The 18332-nt window shown below is 41.2% G+C and overlaps 1 pseudogene; it reads right to left on the bottom strand.

Annotated features, from left to right (window-relative positions):
• Nucleotides 1–610: 610 nt before the first annotated feature.
• LOC119048359 (C-X-C chemokine receptor type 2-like) overlaps nucleotides 611–18332 on the bottom strand; it is a 65028-nt pseudogene continuing 47306 nt past the window's right edge.

Below are 18332 nucleotides of genomic sequence, written 5' to 3'. Positions count from 1 at the left end.
GGTGCTAACCACCACCACCTTTGAAATTGCCATGGTGGGAGAATTTATAACATAGAACTTGGTGAAAACTACAAACAGGACTTTCCCCCTCCCCCCCGCCCCGGGATACTGGTTTACAGCACACACTTGCCTGTAAGTCTTCCTGGTCAGAACTGGAGAATATGCCACTCCTACCTTAAAGTGGTCATGCAAGTATGTATCTGTCATTTTCAACCTCTCTCAAGGGAAGCAGACTTTGCTAGCAGGCAAGGAAAGGGAGAGTCAGGGAAGTAACTGTGGTGTTTGCCACTAATGGCTCTCAAGGATGGGAACTTTTTAAACTCACTTAAAAGCATGTCTTTGAAATGTCTCAGCGGACAGAGTGCTATGGGCTCAGTGGTAGGATGGACAGAGCTCTAGCCATTGACAGTGATTACAATAAGAGGTGAGGCTGCAAGGCAAGCTTTCTCAACCATACCACGGTGCCTGGCAAGGTCATGGCCTCAGTAACTTCCTGTGACCTCAATGAAAGGCTGTCCTGACACAGACACTATGAATAGCCAGTAGACATGAGACTTGGGTACTTATAAAAGGGGAGCAACCTTATGGGGCTGCACCAGGAGTGGGGGTGTTAGAGGATAGTAGAAGTGTTCCCTGAAGAAGACCCAACAAAGGATGGCTTGCCATACTTGGCCAGGAATTCCTTGCTGATCAGGCCATAGATGGCCATCATCTTGAAGAATCCATGGTGAAATTTCTGGTCAGCGAAGGCATATATGAGGGGATTGAGACAGCTGTGGAAGAAACCAGAATCTTGGTGGCATCCATGGCCTGACCAATGTTGTTTTGGCACTCACAGTTCTCCTTGGTGACCTGGAGCTTCATGAGGGTGTCTGCCACCAGGACCATATTATAGGGCAGCCAGCAGAGCAGGAAGATGAGCATAATAGAAAAGATGACCTGCATGGCCTGCTGCTTCTGCCCCATGTGGGCCTGAAACAGCATGTGCAGGCTGAGTCCATAGTAGAACAACATGACCAGCAGGGGCATGAAGAAGCCAAAAGTTCTGCATCATAGTGCAACATTTTGTTGTATTGGTACCCAGATCCTCATAGCAGACTGGGCCAGAATTAGATGGGTGGATCATCCTGTGGAAGACAAAGACAGGCAGAGACAGGACCAGGGATATGGTCCAGACCACCTAAGCATATGAACTTGACCTAGTGCCACTTGTGAGCAGTGTGTCAGTATGTGTGTGTGGCATTCATAATAGCCAGGTAGTGGTCCATGCTGATACAGGCCAGTAGTAGAATACCACTGTAGAAGTTGACTTCTTTCAGGAGTGAGACCATCTTGCACAGGATTGTGTCATAGATCCAGCCCCGTGCCTTGAAGGTAGCCCAGATAGGCAAGGTCAGGGTGAAGAGCAGGTCAGCCAGGGACAGATTCAGCAGGTAGACATCAGTGACAGAGCAGCTGACCTGGCTGTGTAAGACGACCAGCAACACCAGGAATTTTTTCCAGCAGGCTCAGCAGGAGGACCAGAACATAGATGACAACCACAGCATAACTGTTGATATCCAGAGATTCTGGCTGGCACGGGACAGTGTCCGGCAAAAAGAGCAGGTCAGTGTTGTAACTGTAATTGCAGGTGTAATTCTCCTTGTCAAAGTTTTCTGTATTGAGTAGTCCATATCTGTGGCCTGCTGTTGCTGCTACAGCTGATGTTGTTATTGCAGTGGTCTCTGATACTTCCACTGACTCAGGGCTTGGTAGCAGTCAGGGCTGTTGAACAGGAAATAGTGAACCAGACTATGAGGAAACTTCTGAGCCAGGGTTGCCAAAAGAGAAATCCAAGAGACATACCAAGGAAGGTGTTCCAACAGAAGAGCAATAAGGTCTGTTCTAGGACTCTGACTGCAGGCCAAGGTGATTTCGTATCAGGTTTGGGGATTTTCATGCCTTCCTATCTAATGGCTTTTGGAGGAGACTGCTAGTCTGAAGGTGGAAGTTTGCCTAGTCCATTTCTGCCTCTGAGGGTTTTGAATTCTCACTTTCTTCTTTAAAAGGAAGATGCAGGCAACCGCAGCCCCCATTCACATGTGCACTTTCTTTTTTCCTTCTAGGGTTAGCATGACAAGTGTCCCTCCATCCTCTTTCTGGAGAATTCTTGCACCTGGCTGTGGGATCCACTGCCTCTTACATACTTGAAGACCCTGCCTCTTGGCCCTTTGTCCACCAACCGCCTTCTTTCCTTTCAGCCCCTGAACTTGCTTATGTCCTTCTCTCCTTCTGTTCTATGTTTCATTTAGTTACTATTCCCCTGTGTCATCTTTTTCATATGCAAACTTCTTGACAAAGCTGCTGTCTCTACTTTGTGTCTTTTTCACTATTTAACCCATGGCAACTAGCTTCCTTCCTACCACTCTCTTGAAACAGCTTTTTCCAGGATTACCAGTGACCTCTGGTTTACTAAATCCAATAAACCTTTCTCTCTTTTTTTTAGATTGTAAATGGTACATTTTTTTGCTTTTAGCACATTATAAAGAATTATATAAAAATATCGATGGTGGCCTCTGGCAATATATAATGAACACTTCTATAACCTTCACCTATATTCACACCAATTGTTAACATTTGTGCCACATTTGCATTCTCTGTCTTTCATACATACACAGACACACACAACCATAGTTTTATCTAAAACATTTGAAAGTTGCAGATATGACACTTTTATTTCTAAATACTTCAACATGTGTCTTCTGAGTATAACAAGTGCATTCTCCTACATAACAACAACACAACGATCAAGCCCGGGTAACTTAGCCATTAGGTAAGACTATTATCTACCATGCAGTTGTATTCACATAGGTCCCCATGTCCTAGCTGTTTCCCTATATAAGATCCTTTGTTGCATTTGGCTGTGTCCCTTAGAGCATTTAAGGGCTTGTTTTGTCTTTCTTGATACTTACATTTGTGAAGAGTCTAGGTCATGTTTTGTCCTGCCCTCCCTGCTCCAATGTCCTTCTTAAATAAAACCACCTTAATCATTTTTAAATGTATTGTATTTATTATGCTACTACAGTTGTCCCCATTTTTTCTTCCCTTTATCCCTTCTCAGCCCTGTATCCCCATCCCTCCAGCATTCCCCCCACCCATTAGTTCATTTCCATGGGTCATACATATAAGAGTTCTTCAACTTCTACATTTCCTATATTATTCTTAACCTTCCTCATTCTATTTTGTACATAACAATTATGCTTCTTATTCTATGTACATTTTGCCTCTATTCTCTCCCCTTCTCCTCCCCACTGAGAACCCTCCATGTGATCTCTATTTCTGTGATTCTGTTCCTGTTGTATTTGTTTGCTTAGTTTTTTTGGTTCAGTTGTTGATAATTGTGTTTATTGCTATTTTACTATTCATGGTTTTGATCTTTTTCTTAGATAAGTCCCTTTAACATTTCATATAATAAGGGCTTGGTGATGATGAACTCCTTCACCTTCACCTTATCTGAGAAGCACTTTATCTGCTTTTCCATGCTAAATGACAGCTTTGGTGAATAGAGTAATCTAGGTTGAAGGTCCTTGCCTTTCATGACTTGAATATCACTTTCCAGCCCCTTCTTGCCTGCACTGTTTCTTTTGAGAAATCAGCTGATAATCTAATAGGAACTCCTTTTTAGGTAACTGTCTCCTTTTCTCTTGCTGCCTTTAATGTTTCCTTCTTATCTTTAATTTTGGGTAATTTAATTATGATGTGTCTTGTGTTTCTCTTAGATCCAACTTCTTCGGGACCCTCTGAACTTCCTGGACTTGCATATCTATTTCCTTTGCTAGATTGTGGAAGTTTTTCTTTATTATTTTTTCAAATAAGTTTTCAATTTCTTTCTCTTCCTCTTCTCCTTCTGGCATTCCTATGATTTGGATGTTGGAACATTTAAATTTGTCCCAAAGTTTCCTAAGCCTCTCCTCATTATTTTGAATTCTTGTTTCTTCATCCTGTTTTAATTAAATGTTTATTTCTTACTTCTGTTCAAAATGTTTGATTTGAGTCCTGGTTTCTCTCCCTTCACTGTTGGTTTCCTGTATTTTTTTCTTCATTTCACTTTGCATAGCTTCCATTTCTTCCTTCATTTTGGGACTGAACTCAATCATTCTGTGAGCATCTTGATTACCAGTGTTTTGAACTGTGCATCTGGTAGGTTGGCCATCTCTTCGTCATTTAGTTCTTTTTCTGGTTTTTTATCTGTTCTTTCATTTGGGTCATGTTTCTTTTTCTTGGTGCACCTGTTACATTGTAAGGGGCAGAGCCTTAGGTATTCACCAGGGTAGGGCTACCCACTTCACTGTGTTGTGGTGCTGTATGTGGGGGAAGGATCATAGAGGGAACAATGCTGCTTGCTTTGCTCTCACCCCACTTTCTCTCACTTTCCTTGCTTTTTATAAGCAGACTGTGGCATTTCTGGTGCTGATTCCTAGGTGGGTGCACTTGTGTATGTTCTAGGATCCTGTGGACCCCTCCAACAAACTCTCCTGCGAGACTGGGAGTTTTTCCAATGCTGCAACCCTCACAAGATTTTACAGGCAGAGGTTCTGAGGCTGTAGTTTCCCCCACTGGAACCCTGAGTTGTGCGATCAGTCGCACTCCCCAGTTGTTTTTCCTGGCTTATCTGCATGGGAATGTGGGATATACTGGTCCACCAGCTGCCACATCACCCACCCAGGTCCACCAGCCATAACTTTTTGTGCATTCTCACTGCCCAGGCTTTCTGTCTCTGTCCCTCCTACCAATCTAAATAAATGTTTCTTTAACTCCTTGGTTGTTGGACTTCCATACAGTTCAATTTTTTTAGGCAGCTCTGTTTTTTTTTTTTAAATTGGTTGTTAGCCTTTTTTTGGTTGTGCAATGAAGTGAAACCTATCTACCTATGCCTCCACCTTGGCCAGAAACCTTCTCCTCTTTGATTTTTGACCTACAGTGTGGTTTGTGAGCTACCACATCTCTGTTTCCAGCAATAGTGTAGCATTTTGTTGGGAAGGTGAATAGTAAGATGAAAGATCCCATTAATTTGCTGTTAATGTGTGGACAGCATTGTGTAGACACCAAGGGAGGAAGATTTTACTCTGTGAAAGGGTGGGAAGGAGGTTCATGAACATAAGAGGAGCCGATTTGCCAGGTTGGAGGGATGAGTCTGTCATAAAGTTGTATTGTATCAGGGCATGTGACCAAAAGATAAGTGCTTTTGTTCACAAAAGGTAATTGTGCAAAATTGCTCCCAAAGGCTTCCCTGGGCAATTCTAAATCAAGGAAAATATTTTTGTAAAATTTAGGGCAGCATTCATTCAATCTTTCCTTTGAATGGTGTTCTCAGGCACTAGATGGTCTTTTGGAAAATATATGTGTGTACTCATAAAGATATTTAGTGGAGTTATGGATTACTCTTATTACAACCAGGTGTGTAGAAAATGTGTTTTTCTTGTTTTGCTTGTTATTGATATGATTTCCCTCACGAAGCCCTTCCTATGGGAGGTGGCAAATCCCAAAAAAGACTTAATTTAGTCCAGTCTGGTAATCTTAGCATGATTCAAGTGTTTGAACAGCCTTCTCTAGGCAAGGATGCAGGGCAGGTCCAGCTCAATGCTGCCTTTTCTACTTTTTCCCTCTGTGAGAGCTGCCACAGGCCACTGGGCCTTGCTCTCCATCTCCTGCATAACTGTCTGGATGCTTATAGACTACCCACACCTTCGGAAGAAGTACAAAAATGAAGACATCACTGTCCTTGTCTCTCTCACTCCTCTCTTCCCCTCAGTCACTGAATAAATTCTATCACCTGGGTCTTTCCGTCTTCATTCCTGATAGATCCTCCTTTCTTTCTCAATAATGCTGGACTTTCAGGCTTCTTGCCAAACCAAAACCTGCTGTGACTTTGCTTTTGTGGGAACCAACCCCTCCCTGAAGCATCAAGACCCATTACCTGGAAGCCTCAGGGGCAAGGGTGAATCACACACAGAGAGAAATATATTCAGAATTATATAAAATTAAAAAAAAAACTTTACTTACTCACCTTACATTTATGTAAAAGCACCCAACACCTTCAATGCCATCTCTTTTGCTTCCCTGAAATTGAATGGCATAATTTGTGTGAATGCTAGCCATTGTCAGTATATGTAAATACTGGTTATATCATAACAATTATAAGACTGTCATGTTCTATAACTGTAATATTCCAAATCCTGAGTGTCCTAAAGGAATCTGTGAAATTTGCTTCTGGAACTCCACTCATCCTTCAGGTACCTCCAAGTGAAGGGATGCTGTGAATCAGGGCAGTCACCTCTGGGACACTGTCAAGTTTGGTGCTCTATCTTTTGTCCATCACATTGATGCCTTCACCATGGCCTGATGTTTAAAAAGTAATGGATTGTGTTTTAAGTAGTAACACTCCCACATTGTTCAAAATGCACAACAAGAAAGGTGAGAGTGAAAGGCTTTCTCCCACCCCACCTCATCCTCTCACCTTGTCCCCCATAGGTAACCCTTCTATTGTGTTTTAGTCTGTGTATGGAGAATGTGGAAAGAACATGAAGCCAATGTGAATATAGATTTTTATTTTTCTTGCTTTCATGTGGAAAAGGCAATATACTCAGTATACTGTTCTGTACTTTCTTCACTTCATTCTTCTGAAATGTTTTCATATGAATTCAGACAAAGCACCACAGTTTTCTTCTTTTAAGAAGAGTGGCTTTGGACTTCCGGCCCAAATGGAAGCATAGGTAGACACACTGCCTTCTTGCACAACCAAAATAAGGACAATAACAATTTAGAAACAAAAAACAACCAGTACTGACAGAAAATCGAACTGTATGGAAGTCCGACAACCAAGAAGTTAAAGTAGACACATTCATCCAAATTAGTTGTGGGCAGCAGAGTGGAGAGGAGTCACAGCAAAAAGAGCCATGGCTCTCAAACCCTGGGCATGCAAGGCAGCAGCTGGTGGACTCAGCGAGGTGGTGGATTATGAGGGGCATGGTGCGCAAGGTGGCCGGCGGACCAAATGGCCCCACATTCACGTGAAGATAAACCAAGCAAAACTGGGGAGTAAGACAGACTGTGAAACCAAAAGTTCCACTGTGGGGAACTGTAATAAAGCCTCAAAACACTGACTGACAACACCTGTGGGAACTGAGGTGCTGGGAGAGACTCCCAGCTTCACAGAAGAGTTTGTTGAAGAGACCCACAGGGTCCTAGAACATACACAAACCTACCCACATGAGAATCAGCATGAGAAGGGCTCAATTTGCTTGGGGGAAGCAGGAAAAGTGAATGAAGTCCAGCAGAGAGTGGAGCAAGCACCATTGTTCCCTCTTGGACCCCTGCCCCTGCCCCTGGAGGACACCAAAGGCTCTGCCCCTCACTACATAACAGGCACATCAAGACAAAAAAAAGACCCAAATGAAAGAAAAGATTAAAGCTCCAGAAAATATACAACTAAGTGACAAAGAGATAGCAAACCTATCAAATGCACAGTTCAAAACACTGGTAATCAGGATGCTCACAGAATTGGTTGAATTTGCAAATTAGATGGAAAAATGAAGGCTACACTAAGTGAAATAGAGAAAAATGTACAGGGAAGCACTAGTGATGGGGAGGAAACTGGGACTCAGATCAATGGAGTGTACCAGAAGGAAGAAAGAAACATCCAATCAGAAAAAAATGAAGAAACAAGAATTCAAAAAAAATGAGGAGAGGCTTAGGAACCTCCAGGACATCTTTAAATGTTCCAACATCCAAATAATAGGGGTACCAGAAGGAGAAGAGGAAGAGCAACAAGTGGAAAACTTATTTGAACAAATAATAAAGGAGAACTTCCCCAATCTGGCAAAGGAAATACATTTCCAGGAAGTCCAAGAAACTCAGAGAGTCCCAAAGAAGGTGGACCCAAGGAGGAACACACCAAGGCACATCATAATTACATCACCCAAGATTAAAATGAAGGAGAGAATCCTAGAAACAGTAAGAGATAAGGAGTCAGTTACCTATAGAGGAGTTCCCATTAGACTGTCAGCTGATTTCTCAAAAGAGACCTTACAGGCAAGAAAGGGCTGGAAAGGAATATTCCAAGTCATGAAATCCAAACACCTACATTCACAATTGTTCTATCCAGCAAAGCTTTCATTTACAATGGAAGGGCAGATAAAGTGCTTCTCAGATAAGGTCAAGTTCAAGGAGTTCATCATTACCAAGCTCTTATTATATGAAATGTTAAAGGGACTTATATGAGAAAAAGAAGATAAAAAACATGTACAGTAAAATGACAGCAAACTCACAATTATTAACAACCACATCTAAAACAAAAACAAACTAAGCAAACAACTAGAACAGGAACAGAACCAAGAAATAGAGAGCACATGGAGGGTTAACAACAGTGGAGTGGAGGGGAGGGAAGTACAGAGAATAAGTAGCATAGATGGTAGGTAGAAAATAGACAGGGGGAAGGGTAAGAATAGTATGGGAAATGTAGAAGCCAAAAAACTTAGTAAGTATGACCCATGGACATGAACTGAAGGGGAGGGAATGTGGGTAGGAGGAGGTGTGCAGGGTGGAGGGGAGTGAAGGGGAGAAAATGGAACAACTGTAATAGCATAATCAATAAAATATATTTTTTAAAAAAGAGTGGCTTTGCAGGATTTCATTCTTTGGCTGTTTCAGAGACTATTTCACTAGTCTTCTCTTGAAAAACATTGGAGTAATTTCAACCTTCTTCTGGTATAAACAAAGCTGCAATGAATCAACATATATACATATCATTTTGTACCTGTATAGCAATATCTGTAAGAAAAATTTTAAAAAGCAGGAGTTATGGGGCAAATTATCTAGTCTTAGGTGGTTTTGAGAGCTGTGGCCTAGTTGCCTCCCTAGAGGTTGCATCAATGTACATTCCTACCAATCATTCATTTCTGAAATAACTTTCATCACAGGTCTTCAGTGTGACAGATGCTGACCTGAGTCTGATAGAGGCAATAGGCAGTAAAAGACCCACCCCTCCTGTCCCACTTCCTTGCCCATTTCCTGGAATTCAGAGACCCCCAGTTTTGGTCTTATGGATGGAAGCACTCTCATGAGAGTGGGGTGCAGAGCCTCCAAAAGGTTGGCTGGTGTGCACCACCCAAGTTGAGGAGATTTGCTTGGACCTTCTCCAGCACAGCCCCTGCAGCTGTTTTGTGTCTGTTCATTTGCTCCTTGTGGCTTTGACTCTGAATGGTCCATCATTCTGCTTGTGGTTTCCTGGTAACTATTTCAACTGTATTGCTCAGTCCTTACCCTGCCTCAGGGAGGGAGATAGTAAACTTCTGAGTCTGAGAATCACAAGCTGGAGGGCCAGAAAGAGAGGAAGCAAGGGACAAGTGTCTGTAGTTGTCTTGGCTATTATTGCCCTGGGTTCTTAGAGCTGCCTTCTGCTTGTCTGGGGTCCTCCTCCAAGGCTTTTACTAATCACCTGGGTTGGGGGTCCAGAACTCAACTGCATGTAGGAACCATACCGATAAAGTACATACAGCATGTATGGGGAAGAGCAGAGGGTGTGGGTGCAATTGAAGTCTCCAGACAAGTGGCTCCATGTAGGAATTCTGGGCACATGGAACCAGAACATTTGTGAAAGAATCTAGAATCCTAGGTTTTTGTGTTAAATTTTGTACTATTAAAAACACTGGCAAGTGATTCATATTCAAATAACACTGCCATCCAAGACAACAGCTCTGGGGAGCCCAAATGCCACACTCAAGAATATGGTCCGGTCTATTGGTCACCATCTGAACATACTGCCTTAGCTCAGTGTTTCACTTCTTAGCAATGTCCCTGCCTTTTTCTTTCCACCATCCTTGGCCCACTACCATTCTGGACACTACCATTCTGGACACTACCATTCAGATCTGTTGCTCCTGAAGGCACTACTTGTAAATATTATTGGCTCCAAATAACTTTTCTGGGACAATTCTCTTTGGTACAAACTACTGATCAGTTTTCAAGTCATCACATTACAATAAAAATGTTGTGATTCCCAGGAGTGCTTACCTGAAAAAGCCCAGTGCTCCCACCCCTGACCACGCCCCTTTGTATTGGGGCTTGAATGTTTCTCCAGGCAGGAGAGGAGGTGTCTCCACCCATGAATATACACCATGCACCATGAATATACAAAGATTGTTTCTCACAGGCAAGATCAACACCATTTTATGTGTCTCTGCCTATCTTAACCACTGTGATTAGAGCCTGAAGCAGTCTCAGCTTGACTTCTGAGGCACAGCCTCACCTTGGTTATTTCTGGAACAGCCTTCCAAGGAACCCACTTCACTCTTCCCTGAAACAGCCTCTCCTTTTCTTCTGGGATGTAGCACCCCATAGTGGAAAGGACATATTGATTCTACAGCCTCTGTGATCTCACCAAGTCTAGGTTCCCTCACTTATAGAATGGGGTCAATAGCAGTGCCATCTACACTTCACAGCACAGTAGGAAGAGTCAAACTGCTACATGCGGCAATGCTCCCTGAACTGCAGAGTGTTGCAAAATATGTGTGGGGATTCTTTTCTTTCCTATCTTTATTTATTGCACAAGAGCACTGCAGCCATAAAAACGGAAACATTGAAGACATAAAAAAACAGACCTGGACTCTCACTATGCTCACCCATGCAGTTATTATTTCCTGGTATTTTGTATTCTCTTTCTGTTCTTACCCACATAAAGACAATCAGAGGGTGAGGCCGAGCTGAATCACTTCTCCCTCTATACTGCTCTCTGCCCTTCTGTTCTCCAGCATATGGGAGGGAAGCAGAACCCATCTCTTGGAGAGTACTGGGTGAATGATTTATCACTGAATGTTTTAAAAGAGTTCAGACGTTTTATGCAGCATGAGCAGGTGGATGCAGAGCAAACATAAAACAGACAAAGAAATAAACACTCAAAAAACTTCTTTATGGTGACGCCATAGTTGTCAGTGTATTTCATGGGTTTTAAAGGGTTTCATGCGCATTATCTCCTTCCATCCTTTTAACAGGGCTGGCAGGTAGCTAGGACAAAGCAGAGATATTTTTTGTTATTTAACAGTGGAGAATAAGAAGTGCAAAGAAACTAACTGATTTGTTCAAGATATAGTTAGTTTTTGCTGGGATTGTGCCTTTAATTCAGATTCCATAGACTCTTCTTGTTCTCTAGGTTTTGTTGAGTTAATTCTCTGTGCTCAGTGACTTGTAGGAGTACTTCTTTTTTTTTTATTAATCTCTCCAATGTACACATAATGCTCAATATATACTCACATAATGCTTAATATACACTCACCGATTATTTGATTAATAAAGAATGCTGGGAACCTAGCTGGTGTAGCTCAGTGGATTGAGTGTGGGCCTGAGAACCAGACAATCGTGGTTCGATTCCCAGTCAGGGTACACACCGGGGTTGCAGGCAGGTTCCCTGCAAGCCCCTTCCAAGCAGGGGGGACACACGTAAGACAACTGTACACTGATGTTTCTCTCCCTCTCTCCTTACATTCCTCTCTAAAGATAAATAAATAAAATCTTAAAAAAAAAGAATGCTGGGAAGTCACATTGTATGATGATCTAATTGTTATAACAATTATAAGATATAACTTATTTTCTAGTGAACTCCAATGAACTATAAGTCATGTTGCCTTGCATGTGTTTGGAAGAATTGGGTCACAGACTGAGATCTAATAGTTCAATTGTAATTACATTTGTGCCCAACTTTGAATGTTATTATAAAGTTAGCTAACTATATTCAAATCTATTATTTTACATGGTCCTCTCTCCATCCCTTTGACATAGTCAGGACAGGTATAAAACAGGTGTGTCTGGGTCTTCCAACCTTTTGTGGTCATCTTCCACTTGAATACCCAAATAAGAGCGTTCAAGTTTCCCTTCTGTGTTGGCCCACCCAGTGGTTCCATGAGTTTTGGGAGGAGACAACTTTGGGACTGCAAATGGAGAGGTGAGTTCTCTTTGGGAGCCTTGTGAGGGAGGTTTAAAGCCCATGATCAGCCTATGATGCTGCTGTCTGCTTCAGAAAGCTGCCTGATCCATAAGTGTGCTCTGCTTCCTCTCCCAGTTGTCCCCATTAGTAGCTTTTCTTCATCCTGACATGTACCACTCATGCCAGATCCTTGCATGTTGCAGACTTCATTGACATGGGGGAAATGGAAGGTAACACACTACAGGTAGGAAACCACTTTAAATTCCATTAAGATGTTCTTGTTCATAGAAATCTACTAAGGATTTAAGTAGGACTTGATTAAGGATTTGATTTCCTTAATCAAATAAGAAAATTTCTTATTTGTCTGCTGCCATATTAAAGGAGTCTTCTTGCTGCCTACATGGTCTCTACCCTTCCTTTCTCTCACTTCCGATAACTTGCTATCCCTTTATCCTGGGCTTATATTTTCCCTTACTTTGATTTACAGGACAATTCCTTTCTCCGGGTCTGCAAAATACCTGTTGAATAAGAAACCGTATTAAAGACAGATACTTATTCATCTTTTCTAAAAATGTACACTTAACCTTCCCTTTAGAGGCCATTTTCTGGAGATTCTCTCCTTTGTTTCTCAAAGAAGCTCATCAAGGTATTTTCCTAAATACAGAGCTATTTCCCAAGATTCAAATTCCCATTTATACCAAAGTTGTCACAACCGGCTTTTATATTAATACTGATTTTTCTTTTCCTTTCCATGAAGAGTTATTTTCAGTTGGCGTATGAGGAAACTGAGGCTCCGAATTTTTCAAATGGCTCATACAAGCATCAGAGCTAGCAAGCAGTACTAGTAAGACCTCACTCTGAGATTTTTCCACTCTACTCTGCTATTTTTCAAGAGACTTCAATGTTAATAGTATTTGTTGTAATGATATCAAGCTGTATCTTTAATTCACTTTTATCCATTGTAAGTGATTACCTTAAAGAACAGTTTCCATTGACTTTCCACTGCTCAATTCAAGGAGCAAAATCTCAATGCTAAGCAGCAACAAATGTTATGGCTGCTGTTAACACAGCCAAGTCAGGCTGTTTATATTCCTTGTAAAAATAATTGTCTCATTAATCTTCACCTCAACCACCTAGTCCTGCTGCCAAGGTCAAGTTAAAAATGCAAGTGAATTGCAAATACATCATCATGCACACAAAACATAGTCCCCACACCAGTGCTCTTTGAAGTGGCAGTGAGTATTTAATGGGTCAGAAGCTGGAAATGAGATAGATAGAGTTCAAGTTAGCCCAACTCTCCAGAAACATGTTGTGCATGTTAACTGGGCATGGAAAGGCCCTCCCTACAAGGGAGGTCTAATTTCCTATGGAATTCAGTTCTAGCCAATCTTCTCAGTGTTGACTTAAATGGTAAACTTTTACTCCCTTGTAGGCAAAAAATTTTAGTAGTCATTCTGCTGTGACAGAGAAATGACATAAATGCAAAACAATCTACACAGATAAGGGTTTTGTCTCAAAGCACAAATTATATTACTGAATAATAACTGGAAAAGAATGTGTCATGGCAGGTCATTGATTTAATATGAGCTAAACTTAAGAATAGGGAACAAAAAAGGGTCCTCAGAGGTTGATTACATGTTTTTAGAAAAGATGAACAAGTGTCTGTCTTTAATTTAGTTTGTTTTTCTGCAGTTGTTTTCTGCACCAGGTTTAGTGTGGGACACAGGAAGAACAACAGTGACCATGACACTAACCCTGTTTTAAGGAGCTGACAAAAGTGGGTAAAAAGTTATGACTGTCCAGATGTGATAGGTGCTGTGAGAGAAATAAAAATCCAGGGTCCTGCAGGGACACAAAGAAGCACCATCTGCATGGCCAGAGAGAGCTTCTCTAAGGAAATAAGCTGGTGTCAAGGATGAGGAGTTTTTCTGGCAAAGAGAGAGGTGGAAGTGGTTATTCCAAGCAAATGAAAGAGCAAAGTTCAAAGGTTGAAAGAAGAGTGAAGAGTGGAAGCAACTAGGTCTGGTGGTAGAAAGGGGAGGAGAGGAAAATGTGCATTACATTTTGAACATGTTGACATTGAGGATTTTTGGAGCATCCAAGTTGAGATGTTCAGGAAAAAAAAAAGAGAAACTTATGTTTACGCTAAGGAGCAGATTTGGGGTGGAAATGTAGACTGGAGAGTCATGACCATTCAGTCTGGGATCATTAGGTCTTAAAGTGCGCAGCCAAAATGTGTTGTGTAGACTTAGATGAGGACAACTCCGAGGAACCTTAGCATTGAAGAAATGGACATAAGTGAAGGCCCCAAAGGAGACTAGGAAAGCAGGTCAGGATGGGAAGGAGAGTGGCATGCATGATGCTATCCTGTTTGTTTTCACTTGGGGGATGGAGTGTTGCATTATTGCTTTAGGGACCTTCAGACTGGCTAATCTGGTAGATGCCACAGCTTGTGAGCTGGGCTGATCAGGTGTGGTGCAGTGTCTGCCACAGATAGCATTCCTGCTAGCCAGATTCAGCTTGAGGACTGCCAGTGGGACCCCTAAAGTAAACCAGTTCATTCATTTTATGAATGAAGAAATGGACAAACAGAGTTGCCTATTGAGTTGTCGAAGCAGAGGGAAACACATCCCAGTCCAGAGCCCTTTTCCATATACCATACTGCGTCTGTTGCCAACAGAAATAGGATTCTGCCATGGAGTCACAAGAACAGCATTTTTGGGAACCCACACATAGGAGAATGAGGTGTAGTGGTAAGATTTATCAGAGCAAAAACAAGGGACTGCCTCCAGGTGTCTGGTTGTCTCAACCATGACTAGATGGCTCAGTTCTATCTCATTGTGGAATAAGTCTTGTCTCTAGGGCCACAAACCTGCTGAACTCATCCTCACCAAGGCCAGGAGGACTAGGGCCCAGAGATGCAGAACTTCTTTGTGTCTCATTTTCCCATCTGCATGTCTGCCACCAAGGCTGCACTTGGGCTGCACTTGAGCGGCACTTGGGCTCATGTTTAGGTCTGTGCTTGGACCCTTGTTTAGACACTCATGGCTGCTCATACTTTCCATGGCTAGAAAGTATGTGAACAGACAGGCAAATGAATGAACAAACCTTTGTTAAGCTTTGATTATATTTCCTTGGTTTTGAGAAAAGGTAAGCTTTCTTTTAAATTAGCCAATCTCTTTCCTGTTTTTTCATGGGCTTATGCTGAATACTCCCTCTAATCAACCCCTTTTCTGGATCTTCTAGGATTTGGTGTCCCTTGTCCTATTCAATCTTTTCCCCAGATTTTCCTAGGTTAGGCACCTTTCCTCTATGGTTGCCATTTTGGCTCCTAATGCACGTGTGCCCAGGAGAGGAATTTCCCTTTTACTGGTTCTCCCTCCCCTCCCCAGCAATCTATGGGAAGGGGCCAGGTGTCCCCCAGGTATATTGGAAAGCCAGTTAGTTTTTCCTGCCTGTTCTTGCCTGCTCTGGGACTAAGTCCTCTCAGTGGAGGATGTGGCAGTCCCCTGGAAAGACTGTGAATACTGTGGCTCTCTGGGAAATCAGGCTTAATGTCCGATTCAGCTCCCTAGTTTATTAGGCTTAATGTCTGATTCCATTTTTTACTTCCTTTATTAATACTAACTAGCTACCTACAGTAACACTTCAATTCTGAGCAGATAGCTGCCACATATCCTGTGCCAGGTCTTAGGTAATGTAGGGGAGTTCGAGATGCTTGTTTATTTGTATAAAGTCATTAAAACTCTCCTTTGGTTCTTAAGAAAAGATGGCTTTCATGTACCCTTTACTGTTTCTTTTGAAAACAGAGGACAGGGTGTTTGGTGCTCATCCTCTGACTGTATAGATGGTACCTCAATTTTTCAGATTCAGAAAGCAATGAGGCAGAAAATTCCCGAGACTCCCCGAAACCACAACTGGAATCATTTGATAACATAGGACTTTAACATTAGAGAGTAATATTACATTAAACTCCACTAGCCCTTTTGGGGCATCTGCTATGAGCCTAGCATTGTGTAAAAAAAATGTGTTTTATTTTGTGTGTGTGTAATTGCTAAAGGTAGAGGCCAAGTGCTTAATATTAAGGTAGAAATAATACCAGATTTATCTTTCACATCCTGAGGAACACCTTAAAACTCTCTTTATAAGCCACCACAGCAGCTTTGGAGTAAATAACATACGGTTTTCTCTCAGAGCTTGTCCAGCATAGCTGAGCCCTGTGCAATCTCTGAGGGAGGGGCAGGTGGCAAAGAACATCAACCACCTGAAGAAACATGAATTGAATGTAGTCAATTCCTTCATTCTTTCATGCTTTGAATAACATAGATTTCACTGTGTGGAGTTGCTAGACCTAGCTTTTTTTTGCAAAAAATCCTTCATTGAAGAGAATCTCCCTGTGGCCTCAGGCAGTATAAACACATCCCTTACACTGCCCTAAACACAGAAGGTAAAACACTTTTGCCTTTCCTTGCATTTTCTTTTCCTTTCTGATTTGTCTAATTCTGGTAGAGTTGAACTTCAGCCAAAACAGTCTGTAAAGCTAGGGAGAACCCACATTTATAATTGAGCATGTAAATGGCAACCATCAATTACTTTAATGCATACCTGAAATCTCTTCCCTTCCTCCCTCCCCTCCTTCTTTTGTTTCTTTCTCCTTTTCTCCTTTCCTCTCTCTCCTTCTATCTCCAGCTTCCTTTTATTGTTCTTTTTCACTTTCCTTATCTTATTTCTCATTTTCATTTTTTATTCCTGCTTCTGCTTTTTTTTTGGGTCCTCTTCTCTTGTTTTCCTTTATTGCTTTCCTTGCTTACTTCCCTTATTTCCTCTTTTTGCTACATTTTTTCTTGTTTTTTTTCCTTCTTTTTCTGAATCCTTCCTCTCACTTTCCTTTTCTTTTTATCCTTTCTCATTGTTTCTTACCTCGCCTTCCTCTCATGCTTTGCTTATTTTTCTCTTCTGGTTCTCACTTCACTCTTCTTGCATCCTATTGCTTAAGTCCTCTTTTCACGCCTCCCTTTCTTGCTTTTCCTTCCCCAATTTCCCTTTCTCAGTTTCCTTTCTTGCTTCCCTTTCTCCACCTCCCTATTATGGCTTCCATGTCATTGCCTTCTATTCTTACTTTCCAATTTTTTTAGCTTTTCATTTCTAGCTTTCATTTTCTCACTTCCCTTTTCTTTCTTCTCTTTTTTAGCTTTCCTTTTCTTGCTTCTCTTTTATTATTTCCCTTACATTGCTATTAGTTTTTGGCTTCCCATTTTTTATTTTCCTATTTTTGCTTTCCCTTTCAACTTCTTTTACCTCACTTACTTTTTTCTTTATTCTTTATTTCCCCTTTCTTGCTTCCCAGTGCTATCTTCCCATTTTACAGTTCCCTTTTCTTGTTTCCCATTCCTTGTTTCTCTCCTTACTTCTATATTTTACCCCCTTTCTCCTGCTCTCTTTTCTTATCTTCTTTTTTTCCTTCTCTTTTCCTATTTCCCCTTTTTACTTCTTTTTTATTGCTTCCTTTTTCTGGCTTTTACTTACTTGGTTCCTTTTCTTGCTTTCCATTTTCACTTCCTTTCTCTTTCTTCCTTTTCTTGTTTCCATTTTCTTACTTACTTCTCCCTGTTTCTTGTTTCTTCATGTTTCTTCTTTTCTCATTTTTCTTTATCTTTGTTTCTTTAAAAAATTTCTTTGCTTTTCTTGCTTTCATTTTTACTTCCCTTTCTCACTTCCCTTTTCTGTCTTCCTATCCTTGCTTCTTTCTATTTTCTCCCTTTCCATTTCTCTGTTCTCTTTTCTCATTTCTCTCTTCTTATTTCTTTTTTCTTGTTTCCCCTTTCTCTGTTCCCTTCCCTTGTTTCTCATTTCTTACTTCTTTTTTCTTGCTTCTTGTTCCTTGTTTTCCTTTTCTTGCTTTCTTTTGTTCTTTTCTACCTATTATGTTTCTTTTATTGCTTCCATTTTCACTCCCCTTTTTTATGTGTCTTTCCTTACTTCTTCATTCTTCCTTTTTTTCTTGCTCCTTTTTAAGCTTTTTCTCTTCTTTCCTTTTTCTTTCTTCTTTAATTTGCTTCACTTTTCTTGCTTCTCCATTCCTGCACCCTCTTTCTCACTTCCATATTATTCCATTTTCTGATTTTCCTTTTTGCTTATTTCTTTTTTCCTTTTTCTGTTTGCACTTCTTACTTCCCTATTATGCATTATTTTTATTGCTATTGATTTTTCCTTATGTTTCATTTCTCTTTTCTTCCTTCTCCTTTCACACTCTTTTCTATTTATCTATTTTATACCTTTTTGGCTTCTATTTTTTGCTTCTTTTGTCTTCCTTGACTTTTCTTTCTTCCCCTTTAGTTCCCTATTTTATTCTCTTTCTTGCTTTCAGTTTTACTTT

This window comes from Artibeus jamaicensis, unplaced genomic scaffold, assembly GCF_021234435.1.
Source record: "Artibeus jamaicensis isolate MK-2021 breed Jamaican fruit bat unplaced genomic scaffold, CSHL_Jam_final contig_1284, whole genome shotgun sequence".
Classification (NCBI taxonomy): Eukaryota; Metazoa; Chordata; class Mammalia; order Chiroptera; family Phyllostomidae; genus Artibeus; species Artibeus jamaicensis.
Note: the sequence above shows the minus strand (reverse complement) of the source record. Positions and strands in the feature narration are given on the sequence as shown.